Source organism: Platichthys flesus, chromosome 4 (assembly GCF_949316205.1).
Source record: "Platichthys flesus chromosome 4, fPlaFle2.1, whole genome shotgun sequence".
NCBI classification, from domain to species: Eukaryota; Metazoa; Chordata; class Actinopteri; order Pleuronectiformes; family Pleuronectidae; genus Platichthys; species Platichthys flesus.
The window spans coordinates 26,143,987-26,166,358 of record NC_084948.1 but is presented as its reverse complement, the minus strand read 5'-3'; the positions used below and the strand labels follow the sequence as shown (position 1 = coordinate 26,166,358).

The following is a 22,372-nucleotide window of genomic DNA, read 5'->3' as shown; positions in this document are numbered from 1 at the left end:
AGAGAGAGAGAGAGAGAGAGAGAGAGAGAGAATACACTCGTTCACTCTTCTCAACTTCTCACCTTCCACCCTGATCCTCTGTTTATACGTCTTGCAGCTCGACACATGTTTTCAATCTCTTTGCTCAAACTGTGGTTTATGTGTGTTTCAGCTTCTTCTCATTCCTTTTCTACATTTCAGGAATAGTTGTGACGGGTTTTACACATTTCAGAGGGAACGTTTTTGTGAGAAAGACACTGAAGGTGAAATGAGAATAAAGAAAAGCAGGCTGGTTAGTGATTGGCTGGTCTAAATAACACTCTAATCTTAATGGTTAGATAGATTTACTTCTCTCTCCATATTGACGTCATGATTCAAATCAAAACTAACTTTATCGATAAAAGCTTTATATTGTATTTCTATTATTTTCAGTGAATATGTTTAAAATGTGGTTGTTCTAACCCTGTTCTTCTTGAACTTGACCTTTGACCTTCGACCCATCAGCTCTAAAAGTTCATCATTTGGGGATTGGCTCGTAAATAAAACTTCTTTATATGTGTTGTTCGTAAATACACAGGTTGAAATATTCATATTTATATTTGAATTGTGTCTCGTGTCAAACTCTTGGTTATCGAGCATGGTGTTTCCTATTTAAAGAAAAGGGCGAGCACGTTGAGTCGGAGTTTCACTTCCTGGTTACCACTGGAAGGGGGAGGAGCCACAGAGTCGTCTGTCCGCGCACGATAAATAAAGATCTGTGACGGAAACAGCTTCAGTTTGTGATAATGTGACAGCCGCTGGTGTGGAACAGTGACTTTGGGTTGAGGCGACACACACACATACACACACACACACACACACACACACACACACACACACACACACACACACACACACGTGAGGGCTAATGAGGTAATCCCTCCGGTGACCTTGTCTAATCGCTCTTTGTTGGGGAAACACCGGCGTTGATAACGTGAACCGAGCTGAGATCTGTTTTCACACACATCACCACATGAACACACACGTCTCACTGCTCCCTGGTCTGATTGACCCGAGTTAGAAATCATCTTTTTCTCCTTCTTCGCCCCAAAAGGCTTGTTTGTGTTTCCACAGAATTCAACATGTTAGTAGGAGCTGGTTGAAACGTTTTGTTTGCATTGTCAGAATTCCACATCCAAACAAGAACGTGATGTTGATGATCGCTGCAGGAATCTGAGCAGAGCCAAGAACAAACTTTTTGTTTTTAGCCTTTTAGGGAAACTTCACTCCTCTGAAATGTTGTGGGATCGTGATTTAACTGCTGCATCAAGCTCAGGGTTTGTTTTTGTTTCATTTCGATTTGCGTTTGTGTATAAACGTGGTTCTGTTTGTCATTAATATGAAGAAATCAAATTACTCATATTGACATGTGAAGCAGTGAATGAAATCCTCTCACGTTAGGATCATAAAGTCAAAATGGAACAATTCTGATGAAAGTACCGAAAGTATCACACTTATATTTTCCAGCTTTCCTTCAGGACACAGGGAGAAGACGGAGGAAAAGCAAAAACACAAGTCAAGACAAAGAAACACAAATTAGGAGAGTGAAGAGGACAAACTGATGCAGGCTCTGGTTTCTCTTCTGCCTTTAACTGTAACTACATTTATTGCTGTTGTTAAAGCAACAACTCAGATTCATGTAAACACAAACATGTTTCATCCTGAATCCAGAAACTTGCGACCCGTCTGACTGGAGTTAACACAAAAACACAACACACTGACCCAGGTTCTCAGTGAACATCACCTGTGTTTTCTTTATCCACCCTGTTATCACTGTGTGGTGTGTTTGATCAGATATTAATCAAGCGGCAGTTTGCATGCGATGGTCACACACATGCAACTGTGTGTGTGTGTGTGTGTGTGTGTGTGTGTGTGTGTGTGTGTGTGTGGATGTGACTTCCTGGCGTGAACAGATTTCCATGAAAGTTTATGGAGGGCTGGGGCATGACCCGAGGTGGACCACAACATTTTGTCGCTACTTGATTAAATTGTGTTACTTCAGAATCTGCTTTTCATGATTTTTCGGTTTTGGGGACGGTGAATAGAGGAGACAGGGATTCAATCTGCTGACCTTCTGGTTAGTGGATGACCCGCTCTCCCTCCTGAGCCACATCTGCCCAGGGTCAAAGAGTCTAACCCCCAGCCCCCCCCCCCACCCAAGTCTCGTGTATTCAAGAGCTTTGCCTCTTTTTCCAAAACATTCTGTTCAAATCTTTTGTTTTACATAAGGAACAGTTCTGTTATGAACTGCATGTCAATGTGTCTACAGCTGGAGGGAGGTTCAGGGGGTTTGAAACGTGTGCGTCTGTGTGTGTCTGTGTGTCTGTGTGTGTGTGTGTATCGGTGTGTGTACAATAGAGGCCTATATCAACTTGTTCTGTATCGTCCGGTGCACCTCAGCAGCGTCTGATCTGCTGCCAGAGAAGATTAGGTCAAGGCGGCCGTGAGGACGTCACACTGGCTCTCAGTGGGGGGAGCACACACATACACACAGAAACACACACACACACAGCCACACAGACACACACGCTCTCCTCATCCTCCACTCACAATGCACCTTTCTTCCTCTGAACTGCCTCTTCAGACTTTTGGCTTCGTCCTGGGAACCAAACTCTGAACCTCACAACTCGACCGCTGCACATTTTAGATCAACAACAACCACAAACAACAATAAAGAACTTAGTGTGAGACAACACAACATGTGGAGTTGAGCTGCAGTTGTGACGTAGGAGTCAGCGGCTCTGAGAAAGATGGAGTGGTGTGACGTCAGGACGTGAGTGTGAGTTATCACCAGATGATAGTAGAACTTTCTCTTCCTCTGTTCCAGCAGCAGCCAGAGATCAGAGCTCGTTGATCTCATGTTGTCTCTGTCGTCTTCTCGTGAACACTATATCTCAAGACATTTTGTGACTGTGACCAAACAAACTCCTTCTCTCGCCTCATGGAAACATTATCTTGAGATTGTCTCTGGAGAAACAAGCACACATGTTCTAACTCATTAGATCTTAGGGGTCAAAAGTCAAAGGTCGAGGTGGTCAGTGACCTCACTGAGGAACAAGGTCTCCACACAACCTCTGGATATCTGTCAGTGGAAGTCATGTGCGTTCAAAAAGTCACACAACACGTTAAACTCACGTTGTGTGATCTGTATGAATTGTTTAGTTTGTTAAATGGTTTGTGTGTGTTTGCAGAAACACTTGATAATATGGAGGTGGGGGGGAAGACGACACAAAGAAGATCTGAATCTTAGAAAGAGGAAACATCAGGGCCAGCGATGAAATCACTTACCCTGCTGAGAAGTGTGTGTGTGTGTGTGTGTGTGTGTGTGTGTGTGTGTGTTCTGACAGTAAGTATGTGGCTGTTTGCCAAACATTCCTGTTGACAGTCAAACAGTGGAAGCAGGAAACAGTTATGCTGCTCTATCAAACACGGTAACACACCTCTTACACACACACACGCACGCACACCACACACACACACACACACACACAAATCCATAGCCAGATGACTAATGATATTTTATTTTTAGGTTCATAACCAAACCTCATTAAGGGCGAGGATCATCACGCCTACACTTTCCTTTCAGTGGAAACATTTTCTGTAAAGTTTTAGAATAAATTTAAACAAGTATGAAGCTGCATGGTTGAAACTTTCATATTTCAAAAGATCAATTTTTCAAAAGAGATTTTTATCCATAAAATGTATTATTTTCTGTTTATTACCCTGTCGTTATGGCCGAAGAGATCAGCGTTTTTGTAATTGTTTGTATTTGTTTGAAGTTTTCTGTTTAAAATCCCGTAAGGTACTTTTAACTTAAACAGATTATCCAGAGCTCGCTCCACAGGGGGTCGGCAGGAAAAGGGAAATGTCTGGAGCACTGACTCTGACATCTGCTTTTTCTCTCAAGAGATAAAGCAAGATTGTAATCATACAATGAAATATCTTTAAAGGAATAAATATGTGTATTTATATGTACAGTAAAAATCGTATTGCACCCCCCACCCCTTCCAAAAGACCAACGCTCTGGATCCAGGAAACACTGAGAGCTCAGGTCAAAGATCATCATGACAGACTGGACGCTGCAATTCATTAAGTTTATATCTGAGGTTGTGTCACTGGTTTCTGCCTCTTACGAAACCCTGAGTGCACATTTTACACAACTTGTGTCCTCACGAGACACATTTCCTATAAAAGTGTCACATTTAGTGGCGACAAGAAACACAGTCTGTTCCACTTTCACCCAAATCCTTCAGGTCGCCTGTCGATGAAATCATGACTGGAGGAACCTGAAAGACAAAGAGTCGTCCTCCTCCGTGTCTCCGGACCTGGACGCTCTGTCCATCGTGAGCCCGGCCCGGTGGAACTCGAGCCGTGTGCGTTACCAATAACTAGTGTTGCCCAGAGTTTTAGCTGCTGCTATTTTTACCCAAGTAAGTGAGCTGAATTGAATAAGGAACGATTGATGCAAAGTTTCAGCTTTCATATGGATTCCTCTTTACACTCGCCCCCCTTTATCTCATGCTCACTCTCTCTCTCTTAGGCAGACACACACACACACACAAAGTTTGTCTAGACAACATTTCATTTAAACAGTAATTGTGCAGTGAGTTTTTCTGTGTTTGCATGTTCTGAGGATTTCCAGGCTCCTCCCACAGTCCAATAACAGGCATTGTGATTTGGCTATTTGGAGAGTTGATTGTGATTGTGTGTCTCTTTATGTCGGCGCTGCAATACGCCGCTGACCTGCAGGTGCACCCCCACTCCTCGCCCAAGGTCAGCTGGGATTGGCTCCAGTCCCATGTGACCCTCAGTGGATAAGTGCTTTAGATAATGGAAGCGTCCTTGGGCGAGACACTTATCCCGGACTGCTGCGCTGTCAGTGTGTGAGTGATGTGTGACAGAGAAGGGGCTGCACATAGATGCACTGTATGAGTGTGTGTGTGCGTGTGTTGGTCCCAGTTTGAGTGGTTGGTTATACTGGGAAATCTCTATATAAATACAGAAAGTGTACTGCTTGACTAGAGAGTGAGAGAGAGAGATTCTGCCTGAATTGAAACATTTGCCATTTCTCAGTGAGTTTGTGTACTTGTGGTCATTTTGTTAACTCATGTGGTGACACACTGTGAAAGCAGCTACACACACATTAGTCTTTTAAAGCCGCCTGGAGACTTGAAGTTCTCTCAAATTCATTCAAAGAACAAATATGCAAGTAGAGTTTTGTGTGGACTCATTATTAGGATGGGCCACCCACACTTACCGAGTGTTTCAGGGTGTTGATCCATTTTTATAGATAAAATATGAGATACTGGACAGTGATTGGTTTTATAGACGCAGGGGGGAGACCACCAGCTTCCTGCAACTGGTCTGGAAGTCCGAACTGTCAAAACAATTGTTTCCACGCTTTACTTTCACCATATCTCCCCAAAACTGCATAAAGACTCTGGTCTGACCTCAGACTCTTCTCTGTGCTGATGTTTAATAAATGTATTAGTCAGAGGCGACAGCTGGATCACATCCCCTGTCCTCATGGCTCCCAGTCGAGGACATGCGTCCCTCAGGGCCCGACTGTCATAATTAGTTGTAAACAGGAGGGAGGACGACTCGGTGTCAGCTCCCATAAGTGTGGTGGGAACAGTCCCAGCATCGTCTGTCCTGACTAACACAACGACAATAAACACACAACGAGAGGAGAGGAGGAGGAGGGGGGGAGAGAGAGGAGGAGAGGAGAGGAGGAGAGGAGAGAAAAGTTTGTTTCCTCAAAAGGAGACGAGAGTGTTTACATACATGAGGCTGAACTATGCATTTACTATTTGTGTGTGTGTGTGTGTGTGTGTGTGTGTTTGTGTGTTTGTGTGTGTGTGTGTGGGGGGGGTGTGTGTGTGTGTGTGAGAGTGTGTGTGTGAACTCAGATCTTCATTTCATCTTCATCTTTAGGGAAAGTGGGGACATTTTGTTGGTTACGTATAAAAAGAGATAAAATGATTTGCTCATCTCTTTTGGGAATCACCCGTCATTCGCCGATTTGCCGAGACTAACACAACAAGATGGACGCCTCTTCTAAACTGTGGTCACTCGAGGAAGCGATCGCTTCACCGGCAGCAACAAGAGAGACAGACAAACGACTTCTCTTATTACAGCTCTTTGTCTCCGGAGCTAAGAAAAGCATTATATCAGTGAAGGTCCAGTAGTTAATATATAAACCACAGAGCAGGTTCAGAACAGACATTGTGTATGAGGAGACGTGAGATGCTTTGAAGTGTCTCTTTCATCTAGTGTGCTAAGAAAGTTTTTTTCTGAAAGTAAAACATAAAGTTCACAGACAAACAAAACTTCTGCACGACTGTGGTTCTTGTTTTTCTTTCTGCAGATTGTCTGCAGGTGTTTTTCTCTGCAGGTGACAGTTGACTTATTTTTGAGTTCCAGCTCATTTGAAACATCCGATTTTTGTGGGCGATCCCGAGGAACCGGTTTAATTCAAAGCTTCAATCTGTGACTGATGATTCAGTTGTAGGAAAGGTCAAATGCATGATGGGATATGTAGCTTTGTGTGGTTTGCTTCTGCTCCTGGCGACAAAGTGCAGTCCGTCAGAAGCAGATATATTACAGGAGAAAGAAGGGGAGGATCTTGACGTGTTTGGCGGCTTGTTTGTTTTATATATGTTAACGAAATTTTGTAAAACAGTAATGAGCTCCAATCAGAGGAAAATATTGAATCCATCAAATATCTTTTATTTCAAGTCTCTATCTGATTCAGGGCTTGAGAAGCTCTTCGGAAACCCTTCAGGTTTAAAGGAACCTTTCCAGAATATTTGGTCTCAACCAATGTTTCTTCAAGAGTCATTGATGAAGCTGAGCCAATCACAGCAGACATGTTCAACAGCATCACCCTGAACCCTGTGGCCTCTCTCTCTCTCTCTCTCTCTCTCTCTCTCTCTCTCTCTCTCTCTCTCTCTCTCTCTCTCTCTCTCTCTCTCCAAACAAGACACCGCACATCGCAGTTCTCCAAACACGTCCACCGTGAGCCTGTGCAGGTTCCTGTTCACCGACCCGAGGCCTGGAGGAGAGATGCTCCTGTGATAGTCACAGCGTAATCACAGCATCTGTGGCGAGTCTCCGACATGTCGTGTCACATGGAGGCAGGCCCGCGGCTGGAGCAGGAAGGAACCGGGTGGTGTGAGACATTCTGCAAAGCTGATTCAGACACGTGGAGCTTTAATGGACCTTGAGACTCCACCACACATGCTCCTCACACAAACCTTCAATGGGAGTTAGCCTGAAGGCCACCACACTTGATTGTAGATACTTGTGCTACATCCAGACTAAGACGTTTTGGTTTTACCAGCGGCTGAATGCGAAGCGTCACCAGCACTCAGTCTGTAACAGTTTCACATCGTCGGCAGTCCAAGGAAATAAATCCGTCTTACTTTTCACCATCGCTCTTTCTACTTTGTACACATGATATTAATTTACAAGTGTGTTAGTCTGGAGCGCAGACGAACACTGCCATCTTGCATATTTGGAAAAAGAGCAGTGATGGTGGTGTGGGACCGAGTCAACTCTCTTTGAGATCATTTATTTAACATGCAGTATGACTTTTTATATCTGTGTCTCATCTGCTAACAGGGAGGAGGCAGGGGTTATGACCTATATGGCAGCCAGCCACTAGGGGGCAATAAAGGGGATTTGGCTTCACTTTTAAGAATTTTCATTTCGTCCAATCTACGAGTCTCTGATTCTTCACTTCCATCCTTACGTGACTTTGTCAACAATCATGCGATCTGAGGACTTTTAAATAGAAAGCTTTAGAACCCTGTCCCCATACTGACAATGGACTGACACAGTTTTTATCCTTTTTACAAAAAGGTCTTAAGTTCTCATTTTCGCCGGCTGACGAGCAGAACCATCGACTTTGGGATCGATCGGAGTCGAAATCTGATCAGAGGATTTACCCGTGTTTTTCTTTGCTCGAGTGAAAGTCAGAGTCTGAGTGGGATTAAGATTCTTCTTCCTGATAAATAATAGATGAACGTTTGTTTGTTCAGACACTGAAGAGGAACCGGACTTTATTTCTGTATCTTCTTAACTTTTCAAATCTTCTTTAGGTTGTGTGACTACATTACATTACAGATCATTTAGCTGACGCTTTTGTCCAAAGCGACTTACATTTTTAGAACACTCAGCATTTATGAGGGGCCATTTTAGGGGTTCAGTATCTTGCCAAGGACACTTAGGCATGTAGATGGGAAAGAGTGGGATTCGAACCGGCAACCTTTTCACACTTTTTTTAGTGTGAAATGTTTGCAGGAGCTGCAGATGCACGGCTTCATACTGTGTAGTATTGTTATTTATATACGAGTACGAGGGACTTCTTTCATTCGAGGCAATAATCATATTTTTGGCCATAATCAAATCAAACTGATTTGAATATGGCCAAAAATATATGTAGAAACTTTGTGCTGCAGTAGCATCTCCTCTGCAGAACATGTTGTGTAACTGAGAAGCCACATATTTTGCATTGTAAATATTAATTGATATTATTTTGAATTTTGTGCATAGATAAAGTTGCACAACTGCCTCTCTTTGTGTATATTTATTTCTTGTAGCTCCCCAATGACATCGGGACAGAAAGTCTACACAAAATGAAAACACACCTTTTCCGAATATACCTTGAAGTAAAGTTTAAACTAACTATTTAGTCGCATTTAAATGTCACTTTGCAGTTTGGCTTTCATGAAGAAATTGTACTTTCTTGATTCTTCTTGCTCTGGGTTTGTTCCCTCATGGTTGATGCATTTATTGTGAGTCTCTTTGGATAAAAGCGTCACCTAAATGAAATGAAGTATAATGTAAGGGTATATCTCGGCTTAAGTTTGGAATTCAAAAGGGATCTTAGGCTCTTAAAGGCCGGTGACCACTGCTCTGGAGTCTCCGTGGTCTGTCTGCTGCTCGGGTTGAACTCGTGTGAGAGGAGATGCTGACAGACAGCTGTCACCAGCGGTGTGGCCGTCACCCTGGGACCCGGTTATAACACCGATCCATCAGAGACCTAATCCAGTTACAGGTGAGTCACGACAGATGATGACTTCAGATTAGATTACAGTGAAGATGATCTGGACCAAACGACCAGACTGTATTATTAGAAAGGCTCAGTCTGCAGCCAGGTAATCAGTTTCGGTAATATCTCAGGAGTAAAGTGCACAGCCGTGGCATGTGACCTCCAGGTCCCTGCAGAGCGGGGGACCAGAACACGTCTGTCATTGTCTGACATGTGTCGCGCTTGAAAAGCTCAGCAGGAAATTGTTGCACACCTTCAGTCGCATGTCGGTCAGAGCGAGGCGACAAACACACACTCTGAGGTTTGTGTCTTACAGCGAAGATCCAAGAACAAAGAGGCTCAGAAATGAAAACATTCACAGCTTTGTTTAACCATGAAAACCACAAATATGGAAGGATACAGTAATTGTGTATGGAAAATCGGAGATGTAACTTTTTTATTTAGACTTAATTCAGATGTTTATTATTTATAACCCTTTGCACTATGTTTTTATTTTGTTTGTTAACAGGATTAAGCCAAAATCTGATTTCCACCAAATTTGGGGACTATGGGAAGAACTCGTTAAAGTTCGGTGCAGATGCAAATCAAAGGGCATAAACAGGAATTTTCTATTTTCACTTTCGTTTTATGAGGAAGAAGAAGAGTGCGTGAAGAGAGCAAACCTCCACCCGGGCTAACTCACTGTAGGTCAACACGTTAAATAAACATTCCTGGTTCCGCCTGTTTAACCAGGTCCATTCAAAAATGCTGAGGGTTCCGCCTGTTTGTCAAACTAAACCCTTCCAGATAATGTCATGGAAATCTGTTTCAGACCACTTCCTTATTTCTTTTAAATATTTCTTATACATTAACTAAATAATCAGAAAGGATGTTTTGGGGCTGAGGCAGAGGTGCTGACTCTCTTGTTTGAACCACAGTGCAGCACTTAAATCACTCGAACATGCTGGGAACCATAACAAGTACTTAACGTAGCTGAACAAAGAGAAACATGAACAGATGTGAGTGAAAAAACAGATAATACAGTGATTCTAACAATATCCTCTCGATAAAAGTTGTTAAATGTACTGATCTAAGTGTTATATTGCTGCTGTGTAATGTAAGGGTAGATCTCGGCTTAAGTTTGGAATTCAAAAGGGATCTTAGGCTCTTAAAGGCCGGTGACCACTGGTCTGGAGTCTCCGTGGTCTGTCTGCTGCTCGGGTTGAACTCGTGTGAGAGGAGATGCTGACAGACATCTGTCACCAGCATCTGCATCTCATCCAGGTGCACAGGATGAGATGCAGCTTTAATGCCAAAATAAAACAAAACCTTACATATGAATGCTTGTCGATGATAATCAGTTTTTTTTTCAACAGGTCACGGTGGAAATCTAAAGGACAAGGTGTCGTCACACGGCGGCAGTATGGATGAAAACACTAATCAGAGCAGGATGTGAGGCTGTTGAGTCGCAGCCTGAACCTCGTGTCCATCGACACAGAGCAGCTGAGAACAAGAAGAAAGAGCGGCTGCAAGATAACAGCAGCTGCCGAGTCATGAGGCCGAGGCCCGAGGACCCTGTCATCATGTGGCTGTCTCACCTGTGTGTGTGTGTGTGTGTCTGTGTGTGTGTGTGAGTGAGAAGAACAATAGTAGCATCTGATGAAATGAACATCACACACCGCACAAGCTTCATAACCGTGAGAGACGTCAAATAGAAACACAGATTGAGAGAAAGAACGCAAAAGAAAACAGAGATTAAATCAGAAGAAACAGACGACAAAAGAAAAACCAGAATGGAAATAAATAGAGAAAACAGGAATGTGATGAAAGCTGAGACATCAAACTTTTCCCAAACATGACAATAGATGAAATCTTATTCTAAGGACGGAAGTTTCCTCAGCTGTGAACAGGAGAATAAAGGCCGGGGCTGAATGTAAAGACTTCACAGATGGCCAGGAAGGATAGAGAGTTGATGGAAAGACGCCAAAGAACACAACCTGACACAGATTACCTGAATGAGGTAAACTGAAAAACTTTTCCATTACAACATGAGGTAAAAAATGTGGCTTATTCAGCATCTGTCTGAATGTACAGAGACGTAAGGAACTAGAATCACAGCCCTGCAGTCGTTCAGTGCAGTTTCAGTTTCAATCTCCAGGTTCCAGCTTCTATAGAGAATTAATAGAAAATCTGCTGATGTTGAACTTGAGCCTGAATTTTATTTTTTAATTTCCCCAAAACTCTTCCAGGACTTTCCAGATTTCTACCTGCCCTTGTTCTAAAAATGTTCTTCCTTCTCTGTCTGTCACATAAATCCCCATGAAAAGTATTTCAGGAATTTACAGTGCAGCACCAGAATGAATGAACTTACTGGAAACCACAGAGATAAGCCACCGCTTTGAGGTGTCCCACTTTCTGTTTCTGTCTCAGACTCATGTAAACACAAATCAACCTGCTCCGCTTTCCCCCACGGACGCTGTGCTGACCCGTCGCCTGTTCACAGCGACACAAAACCATAAAATGTAAGAGCGAAAGGCTGATGAGTAAAAGGATATTCATGTGATGTGAACGTGACACAACTACAGGAGCTTGGATCCTTTGTGAAACTGCTTACACACACACATTGAAGTAGTGAGATAACAAGTAGGTCTCTGAGGACATTTGCGGGGGGGGGGGGGGGGGGGGTCGTCCATAGCGTAGGTTAGACAAGTGGTTGGGAAGAGCAGAAAAAAACAGCCAGGGGGCTCCTCAAAGTAAGTGTTTTCATCCTGTCTGCGTCGGTTAAAACATCCAAGTTTTTACGGTCCTTGGCAGGCAGACCAAATTCAGCTTAGAACTGAGTAGGTATTGTTTTCTCTGGTCTCCATCACCTGACAAGCATGCAGTTCTCTCCAGGCACGTGCATGTGACACCCCTGTAACCTATAACATCATCAAATAACATGAACTACAGAGCAGACCTCTAAAGAAGAAGTGTGTTTCCTTTAAAAATCTGATATCGACATCACGTATTCAGTCTGACAGAGATTCTTCACCTTCTGCCGTCATATCTTTGTTGGATTATTTGTCATTATATTTAGATGCATAGTGGTTTTATCGATGAAACTCCGACCATCTGCTGCAACCCAGAGAGTTTGTCCTCGACCTGAAGAAGGAAGTCAACTGAACGCTGGAGTTGCAGTGGAGAGAAAGCAGCGAGTCGACAAAAACAGAAAAACTGAACCGCAAAGACAAACAGGACCTCGGTGCTGAGGCAGGGGGAGAAGGACGGAGGCTGCAGGTTGTTAATCCTGTTCTGTTCATTTCATGCCCGGGTGGCCGTGCAGCCGTCCGTGTTTCAAAACCCCCCCGACCTGAAACCCTGCGGGGAGAATTAATGACTTCAATAAAAGTGCCACATTTTCCTGTGACGTTTCCCGCATCGAGCTTTATTGGACAATTCTTAATTTGGCTGTGATCAGATCAGCAGAGCTCGTTACTGTACGTCTGGAGAGAATTGAACGAGGCACTGCCAGTGTGTGTCTGCGTGTGTGTGTGTGTGCAAGCAGATGACTAACTACTTTCCTCTTTGCAGCAGCCAATACACAAAGCATGATCTATGATGTTTGTTTCCTCTCTTTTTAGCTGAGCTCCTGTGCTGGTGTGGTGAAGCTTAGGAAGCAGCAGATGAAAGATTTTTAGATTTTTGTCCATTTTATCCGACTTTGTCAGAAATCTGAATTTGATTCCCTGTTTGCACTAAATGTCACAACCGTCATAAACAAATGCAAACCTCATTTGTTCCTTTAAGATTTAAGCTTCAAAATCGCTGCTTCTGTTTGATGAACACCACTATGTGGAAGTAACTGACATCAAATGATTTCTGATAAAACTCTGTGGCCTTTTGTCTCCTCCAAATGATCCAGTATCCTCCCTCTGATTCGCTCCCGCCCTCCACCTCCTTCCTGGGATGAACACAGTCTCTCTCCTGCTCGTCTGAAGTGTTGCACCGTGTGGATGTGACGCAGCCGTTTGTGCTCGGCTGCTCTCTGCACCTCAGACAAATGATATTCCACTGGAGGTGTCAGCAGTTTTAATGACGGCCTGCGGAAAACCTCCACTCATTTCTGAGCCGCAGCCTGTCAGGCTAATCCCACCGGGCTGCATGTGTGTGTGTGTCTGTGTGTATGAGACACAAATGGTGTATGCATATGATAGAATGTGTGTGGTGTGTGTGTGTGTATGAGACTATACGTGTTGACAGAGACAAGTTAACTATGGAACAAAACAACCTGCACAGACACAAAGCAACAATATACACACAGAGAAACACAATTTTGTGATATTGTGAATTAAGGTTCTTATTGCATTACCTTCACCCAGTTCTTCTTTTGGTTTATGACAAAAGCAGTTGTCTCACCTGATGGGTTGTGTAGTTATCTTTGTGTCACACTGTTTTGCGTTATTGTTATAAATGATTGTGTTGTTTGGCCCGTGCTTTTGTCTTTCAATGTTTCTTTAGTGATTCATCTTTGGCACCTTTTGGCTTTGTCTTCAACCTTTTGTTTCACACACTTTATTTATCTCTTTAGTCTGGGTGTGGTTGACACAATGCAGCCAAGTGTGAGGGTGTGTGTGTGTGTTCTTGTGTTACTCATGTGCTCAATTGGTGAAATTAGTCCGTTTACACAATCACACTCTTGACTTGAGAACCTGAACCCTTCAATCTTAAGGTTAGAATTAGGTTGTGCTATTGTTTGCTGAGTGTTTCGGGTAAAGTTGAAGGAAATGACTGTTAGTCAATCAGGCGTCCTCCTGTGTAATGAAAATATGACTTTGCATGTGTGTGTGCGTGTGTGCATGTGGGTACGTGTGTGTTTTTCGGTAGCACCATTCTGTTGCCAGGATGTGGCTGCTTCCTGTGCCACTTCCTGTTTTGTCTATTCTCATCTGATTGGTCAATTCTATTCTGGTTACTGGTGTTGACGTGTGGCACAGTGTGGCGAAAGCCTTTCATCTCCAACAAACGTCTACTACGTTGTACTAGATTCATGAATTTATTCTGGAAATAGAATTTTGAAATGGCAGATAAACAAGGCCGTGAGGATGATCTGGTTAAATCTGGTTAAATCAATTTGTACAGAAAGGAACAGGATTTTCCTCCAAAGCTCCGTCATCATCACTATTTAAAGCTTATGTTGTGAACGTTTCATCACTCTTTGGTCCTTTAATCAGTTTAAACCTCATGGAGCAATAACACAAATATAAATTAAACCAGAAATAGAAGCACAACAACTTTTCTTAATCCTTACAGCGGCCACAAAATCCATTTCCTTTGAGAAAGAGACAAAATCCTTTGATTGTGCACAGATCATGAATCGTGTCTGATTGGAATTTTCCTGCCTCAGTTGTCTCTCTTTGTGTGTGTTGTAGTTTCTCTTGTTTTGTTTGAAGGTGTCTGTGCAGGATGCAGAGACTCGGGGGTTTAATGTTCAAACGAATTTCAACTTCAATGAGGTTTTAACAACAGCTGTGTTTCCCTCCAGCTACAACAACCTTTATTCTGTTTGTGGATCAGCCTGATGTAGAAATATCAATATCACCGATAATACCTCCCTCTAAAATCACTCTAATAGAAAAGTTCTCTTTTCTTCCATCTGTTTATTTCTGTGTATTAAACATTAAAAGTATGGTTGAATGGTTGTTTATTTCCTAAATGGTTCTAATCTATATTTTATATCTCTAATGGATCAAATCTCTGGGTGTGATTCCAGAGTATTTTATAAAACCACATCATCATTCAACCCTGCAGCTCCTCCAGCTCTTTCAACTCACTTTGTTTTTTCTGGATGTTCGCAAGACTCTGGTTGCAGGAGTTAAACTCCTTTTATTTGAAAATTATGATTTTATACTTTTAATAGAATAACTTTCCTCTCAATCGCGGCTTAATTCTGGTAGAATTACAACTTTACTCTTGAAATATTTGAATTCTTTCTTCATCGTGGTCTTAATTCTACGTGGTAGCTACTCATCAGCCTCAGCTCCTCGACAGCTGTTAGCTTGTTCTCACCAGATGAGCTCAGATTGATCCACCGCTCACTCTCTGCAGAGACATTCACTGCTCTGTGAACATCGTGCAGCATTAAGCAGATAAAGAGTCGTGGAAAATAACAACAACATGAATTTGAAATCACATCATGGTGCAGAATGAAGTCTCTCAAACCAGGTCACAGATATTCACTCGAATCATTTGATGTATCTTGTTTCTGCACAGATTCAGTGTTCTCCCCTCTGGAGTCATTAAAGTTTCCTCTGATCACTTTCAATACTCCATTACTAGAGAGGTCGATAGCTGCAGACCTGGTGAGGGACTGCAGAGAGAGAGAGAGAGAGAGAGAGAGAGTAGACGGAGGGGATTTGTATTTTACGGATCTCTAGTTGGCAAAATTACCAAAAGGCTCCTTTCCAAGTTTATTGTACTGAGAATAGCTCCCAGTATGTAGACCGGAAGGTTATACAATACATGAAGTATGTTAGGGGGCTGTATGATAAATCAGATGCCTGAGTCACTAGAAGTACAATTTCCAGAGAACTCCTGTGAGCAAGAGAGCGTGTAGATGATGATTCAAACCACCAGCTGCAGACAATAAAAACAAAAAGGCAAAAGAACAAGACTGAAAATGTAAAATCTGAGTTTTACAGCAGCTCTCACGGAGTTGGACCAATCAGCTGAGGAGAAAGAGAAGCAACCGGTTCATGTATGTTCTGCAAATAAACTCAAATGCTTATTTTCTGCACGTTGGAAACGAGGGAGATACGAGGAGTGGAAAGAGATAGAGAGATAATACAGGGGTTTGGAAGCGAGGGAGCCAGGTGGATGGAGGGAAAAGAGAGAAAGAGGGGATAATTTTAGATCCAGAGCGATGGAGAGAGAAGGAAGACAGGAGGGTGAGAGAGGTAAAGATAATGACTGATGGAACAAAGGGAGGAAAATAATAATATTAAAGGAAATAGTCATCGATCGTGAGAAAAAGGAGAGGAAGAGAGGGGGATGGAAGAGAAGGAGTGAAGAGAGAGAGAGATAAAGGTTTAATGGGAAAGAACAAAGGAAGACAAACAGAGGACGAGATGGTTATCGACATTCTGAAACTGGTCTAATGTTGGCCAGAGGTGCTGCTGTCTCCACACAGGAGACGACTGTGTGTGTGTGTGTGTGTGTGTGTGTGTGTGTGTGTGTGTGTGCGTCTGTGTGTGTGCGTCCCCTAACGGGCCTAACAGTGTTTACAGACAGTAGTGACCTCATCACGCCCGGGGTGCATTGAGACGTGGTGTCACACTGTCAGCAGCTCCATCGACACCCGTCTGATCAGCCGTGTCATGAATTACAGTTTTTAGTGAGAAATAAAGTTTATAATTTACAACTGCAAACTTATCACGTAAAGAAAGATTTCCCCTCTCTGTGTCGTATGAGGGTTACAAACTGAAAGGGCACAGGCTCCTTAGCAGCCGGGACCTGACGTCAGTACTGGAGTAGTACAAACATCCCTGCATGTGTGTAGTCAACATTCCATGTAACTCTGGTGGCAACACACTCTCTACACGGCTCCGGCAGAGTAACGTTAACCTGTAGTTTTCTAGTAGCTACTTCAAACTGAAGGGTTCTGACACCGGGACGTGCAGAATCCAACCTGTGCAAAGGGAACACACATCTGGAGGATCCAGGTCTGACTTCCACTTTAATATTTTCCATTTTTTATGTTTGTATATATAAGCTTCTCCAAACTATTAACAGGTAATATGTCAAATGCTGCAGCTGCAGTTGAGCTATCGCCCGTATATGTTCATGTTATATAAACTGTGGTCCGGATCCGACGTGCAGAAATGTCATGACTAGACTACAACTCAAATTCATATTGAAATGAATCTTGATCAGAGAAAACTTGATCCTCACCTTCAGTTATTTTAGTTTCTGACCTGAAAAACGAATGATGCTGATTAAAGACTAATTCGTTCATCGCCCTTTGACTCACGACAGGAGATTAATCAGCTGTTTCTCATTCATCACAATCGGTGCGTTAAATGTGGCATCAGTCACGTCTGTAAAGGTAAAACCAGAGTTCTTGGTTAACTGGTACGACTGATGCACTGGAGCTGCAAACCAATAATAGTGCCAAAACGATGACAACAATGACAACAACCAAAGCAGAGGGTTGCCGCTGATGCAAATGAGCTCTCGACGCTGGGGAAACAAAAGCAGAGTCGCCCACGATTGAACACACAACAACACCACTCATCTCAGAGACCTCCAATTAGAGAGCGACACTCTGCACTGGACTGTTCTGTCAGTGTGTGTGTGTGTGTGTGTGTGTGTGTCTATGGAACCGTGGACGGGACTCAAACCACTATCACGTCCACTGGCTTGTGAGTCATCCGAGAGACCAGATTGTGACACCTCAGCATGTCCAGCACAACCGTCCAATCAGACGAGCCGTGATCCTGAAGGTTTCCCACACGGAACTCGACAAAAACAATATAATTATCCACCAATCACCTCATTGTTTGTGTGCTTCTAGCTTCCCTGCTTTGTCCTGCACTCAAACAGTTACCGTCAGTGGGTGATTGGTGTTTATGTGTGTGCGGTGGGGGGGCGGCATACCCATAATGACCACAAATTCCTCCCCCTTGATAACCTGTGCTATAGGTAATCATCCTATAGCTGGAGCTGCTAAGTGAACCACAAGATCCATCCTATAGCCTCTCTGTGGCGCTGGAGGAGTCCTGCCAACACCCATGACCATTAAAACATCCATAAAATATTTACTGTCCCCTGCAGAGGGGCACGATCCAACATATACCCTGTAGATACAGATTTCACTGTAGCATTTAGTTCTCTACAGGTTCGATCCTTAATCATGACCTCAGTGTTATATTATATTATGTCACAGTATAATGTGATTATGTTGTGTTGGTTGTCGAGGCTTCTTCAGTCTGATTGGCTGTTAGCTGCCACCGCTGCTCTGGTGCCTAATCACAGTGATTACTAAACCACAGAGGCTCTTAAGTGTTGCTTATCTGAACTCGTCTGGAGAGCGTCACAGCGCCCTCTTTTACATTCACCCTCCTCTAAAGCTCTTTTTATTCAACCCCTCCATCCATCACATCTCAGGTCCCTGCCTCCCACTGCCCTCCTTTCCTCTCATCCTCTGCTTTCTGTCATAAGGATCTTCTTTTTATTAATTCAATCCGTTATCTTCTCTTCTCTTTCCACTTTTCTCACTTCCTGGCACTAGATCTTTGGTCCTGGCGTCAGTTTTTTAATCCATCAATTGAACTTTGATATATTTCACAGGATCAGTGACAGGTTTGACCTGCTGGTGGCGCTGTAAGAGGAGTCACAGAGACACCAGAGACATCATCTGAGCTCAACTGAAGAAATTGGTGGTTTGGATATTTCACTCTGTACTCTGCACACACAAAAATAGATTACACTTAAAAACTGCTATTGACAACGACGACAATTATTATTTAAACCGTTAGAAAAATAGATAAATGTCTAGTTTGATATAAAAATAGTTCAGCTGTGAATAATGTGGCTTGAAAGAGACGGATGATACAGTCGGTCAAATGTGTTTGTCTCCAGATTTCACCCAAAGGTGAACATCTATGCATGTGTGTGTGTGTGTGTGTGTGTGTGTGTGTGTGTGTGTGTGTGTGTGCACAGCAGGTAAGTATCCGGGGCTATTAGCTGACCACAGTCATCCCTCTGACTCGAGGCCTTGAGCTGAAACTGCTCAGATTATCTTTCCTCTGAGGTCGGAATTAGTTCAGCAGAAGGGATGGAGGAGGAGGAGGAGGAGGAGGAGGAGAAGAAAACACGGTTTACTTAAAATAATATTTTAACTAACGCAATGATAAAGACAATGATATAAACAGTCAGTGCTCTGTATTTATTTCTACTACTAGACGTTACTTTAACTGGAGGAACATCTGTCTCTACGCATTTCGATGTTCTCACCGACCTGATCCTGCATGTCATTTTCAGACTTTGCAGGTGTGTATTGTTTTGCAGAGGACACAAAATACTTCTGAGTCAAAGTTTTAGTGGACGAGAGGATTGGACTGTAAACAGTGAGTGTGAGTTGATGCTGGAAAAGAGACAAGCGCCAGTAACACTCAAAATAATAAACAAACACTACAATCCCCTACAGGTCAATTTTGAATGGGCAGTTTATATTTTTTAAATCATATAAATTTAGTTTTAATAAGAGTTTTGCAACCAACGAAACAAGTTAAAAGCTGAAAATTGTAATCACGTGAGGGAAGAAGAGAAACATGGAGAGGTCAAGTAATAGAAGGAGGAAGATGAACCAGAGAGGGAGGGAGGGAGAGAGGGAGGAGGGAGGGAGAGAACAGATCCAGACATAGAGGAGAAGAAGAGGAGATTCTACTGATTTTAATATTACAACAGTTGGAGCTGGAGGCAGGAATTCTGAAGGAGGAACAGAGGACTCATTGTGAGGACGCGTCTCTATGAAGAGCGTTAAGGTTGAAACATGTCCCCGCAGCTTAATGAAGCTCGATGCTTCCCACAGAACTCTGTCTCCGTCTCTCTCTCTCCGCCCGAGGTCGCTCATACGCTCGCCCGTTTCACAATCACACACAACATAGATCCTCATCTGTGTCACACGTGTGTAAAAAAACAAGTGCGCCATTCATTCCTCTACGGCAGCAGAATCGACTTCCACGGTGTGAAATCACCCGACACACTAAACATGAGGTCGGATTTTGGATTTGGTCTAATTTCAATCATCCTCCTGAGAGATGACCCCCCCCCACACACACACACACACACTGACCTTCGTTCACGTTGGAAACAGAAAGAAGCAGACCAGGAAATAATACTTCAGAAACATGTCACTCTTATAAACCTCACCGGGACATCCGTGTGTTTGGATGAGGAGAGGTGGTTTGAGCCCAGAGAGCAGAAGTGGTTCAGGGTGGAAACTACAGATCTGGATAAACGGCCTCTGTTAACTCCAGCGATGAGGTTTGCTTGAAACTACTGAACCCATTTCCACGGATTTTGGCAACAATCTGGCTGAGGTGCAGATCCATCACCTAACTTAACGCACTGAACTCTGGATTCTCTCTGGAAAGGATCTGGAGATCAGAGTGAGTTGCTGTGGACATTGTTGTGGAATTTCTCCCTGAGGTAAAATGTCCAGATAATGTCCAAGTGGGTCCATGTGAGAAACAGAGAGAGATTAAAACGCGACAGACACAACGAGATTTGAGCTTTGTGCTACAATCTAGATTCTTAGATTTATCACGTTTTGTCTCTGCCTGTTGCAAAACATTGAACTACAGCAATGTCCTCTGTTGTTTTTGCAATCTGCTGCACACTTCTACATCTCTTTTGTTTTTTCTCAGCACATTTCTACATTTCTCGTGTTGTCTCAGCAGCTGAAGTAACTTACCAACCTGTTCCACCAGAAAGACCGACAAGAATGAAAGAGAAAGTCTGGATCATCATCTAGATTCTCAACCAGTTTTACAGCCAAAGTTATTTCCATCTTCTCTTTGAAAAGTGAACCTTCCTCATATGTTACTGACAAAGCTAAACATCTGAGATCTGTCCCCTGCTTTGTAGAAAGGCTTTTCCTAAACGCGCTCTTGCCACAAGTCTCCTGAACAGTTCTCCTCCAGCCTGGCTCAACACATAATGAACCAACGAGCTGATTGTGCTCCACATCTCATCCACCAGCTTGTTTCCAGCTCCCTGCGCTGAGGGCGTTCAGCGACACAAGCGGCTGATTCACTTGTCCCCTCTCATGATTTATTAATTGTCTGCAGTCAAAACCCTTGGAGCTGTGACAGACACACAAGTGCTGTACTGTAACTTCAGCTCGGCTCAGCTCGCTCTCCGTCCACTGTACTAATGCAATTTGACTTGGTGGTTGTAGCGAGTTAATGGGAGCAAACAGAGCAACCAGCCCACTGGGTGAAGAGTGGAAGACGAGTGGAAGACGAGGGGAAGACGAGTGGAAGCGTTCAATGTGTTCTGACTTAAATACTTAAGACTTTCTCCTCTTTATGTCTCAAAGCTCCTCTGACAGGTTAGTATGCACAGTATGAGTATTATGGTCTGTTACTCTGGAAGTGTTTAAACCCTAGAAACACTGCAGCAACATGTGAGAGAATAAACCGACACTGACATAAAGACCACACTGCAAGGAATAGTACAAACATAGATATATAGATTTTGAGTGCTATCGTGTAATATTACTTTACTGTTGTGTACGTTTTTGTACATTTTATTCCTCATGTTTTGTAAGTATGTTATTTGTATATTTTGAAAAGTGTGTTATTTGTCTGACACCTTCCTGCTGTAACAAAGTAATATCTATTCTATGTGTCTATCCACCCATTTATCATATTCTATGTATAATTGTGCATAAAATATAAACACATCCTTAGAGGCAAACTAAGGAATAGTGTATATATTATATTTAAGTGTAAGTTGTACACACACTTAAATACATGTTGTAGGTGACTAATAAGTCTAAAAATACATGTTATGTGTGGAAGACCTGAGCACCCTCATCTGAATTATAGCTTTTTGCAGCAGGTGACAGTTTCACCAACGCTACCTTGTGTGTGTGTGTGTGTGTGTTTGTGTTTGTTTTTGTGTGTGTGTGTGTGTGGAGTAAAGAGGAGGTTGTACTCACATTCAGGATCCTGGACTCCCTGCAACATCCTCCCAACAAACGAGTATCCATCCAGAAAAAAATAAATAAGAAAAAACAAAGTCACTCGTTTGATTTCATTCAGTCTCCGTCTAGTTGTGGTGATGTTCAGAGTGTGTGAGAGAGCAGAGTGAGCAGAGAGAGAGAGAGCAGCCGGCAGACTGAGAGAGAGAGGTGAGGGGGAGAGAGAGAGGGTGAGAGAGAGAGAGAGAGAGAGAGAGAGAGAGAGGGAGAGAGAGAGAGAGAGGAGGAGGCATGCAGCATGACTTGATGACTGCTACGCCCTCTTTGTGTGTGTGTGTGTGTGCCTGCAGTGTGTGTGTGAGTGTGCATGCAGTGTGTCTGTGTGTGTGTGTGTGTGTGTGTGTCTGTGTGAGTGAAATGCAATGAAACACAGGCTTCACTTAGATTTAAACAGGATTATTATAGATAAACACAACCGGCTGGTCTGGGGAGTGTTTCTGGTGTTTAAATGTAACTGTAACTGTAACTGTAATGTAACTGTAACTATTGATGAAACCAAAAGGAATGAGAACAGCCTCAGTTCATTTAACACTTTCTAATTAGACGCTTGTATCTGAAAACAACTTACAACT

At 43.0% G+C, this 22,372-nt stretch overlaps 1 protein-coding gene across 1 annotated transcript in view; it reads right to left on the bottom strand.

The window, feature by feature from the left end:
- Nucleotides 1–21,918, bottom strand: part of gpr4 (G protein-coupled receptor 4) — a 28,117-nt gene extending 6,199 nt beyond the window's left edge. The window contains exon 1 of the mRNA XM_062385128.1: nt 21,759–21,918. The gene's annotated coding sequence lies outside the window, so the exon portion shown is untranslated. The remainder of the gene's footprint in view (nt 1–21,758) is intronic.
- Nucleotides 21,919–22,372: the final 454 nt, after the last annotated feature.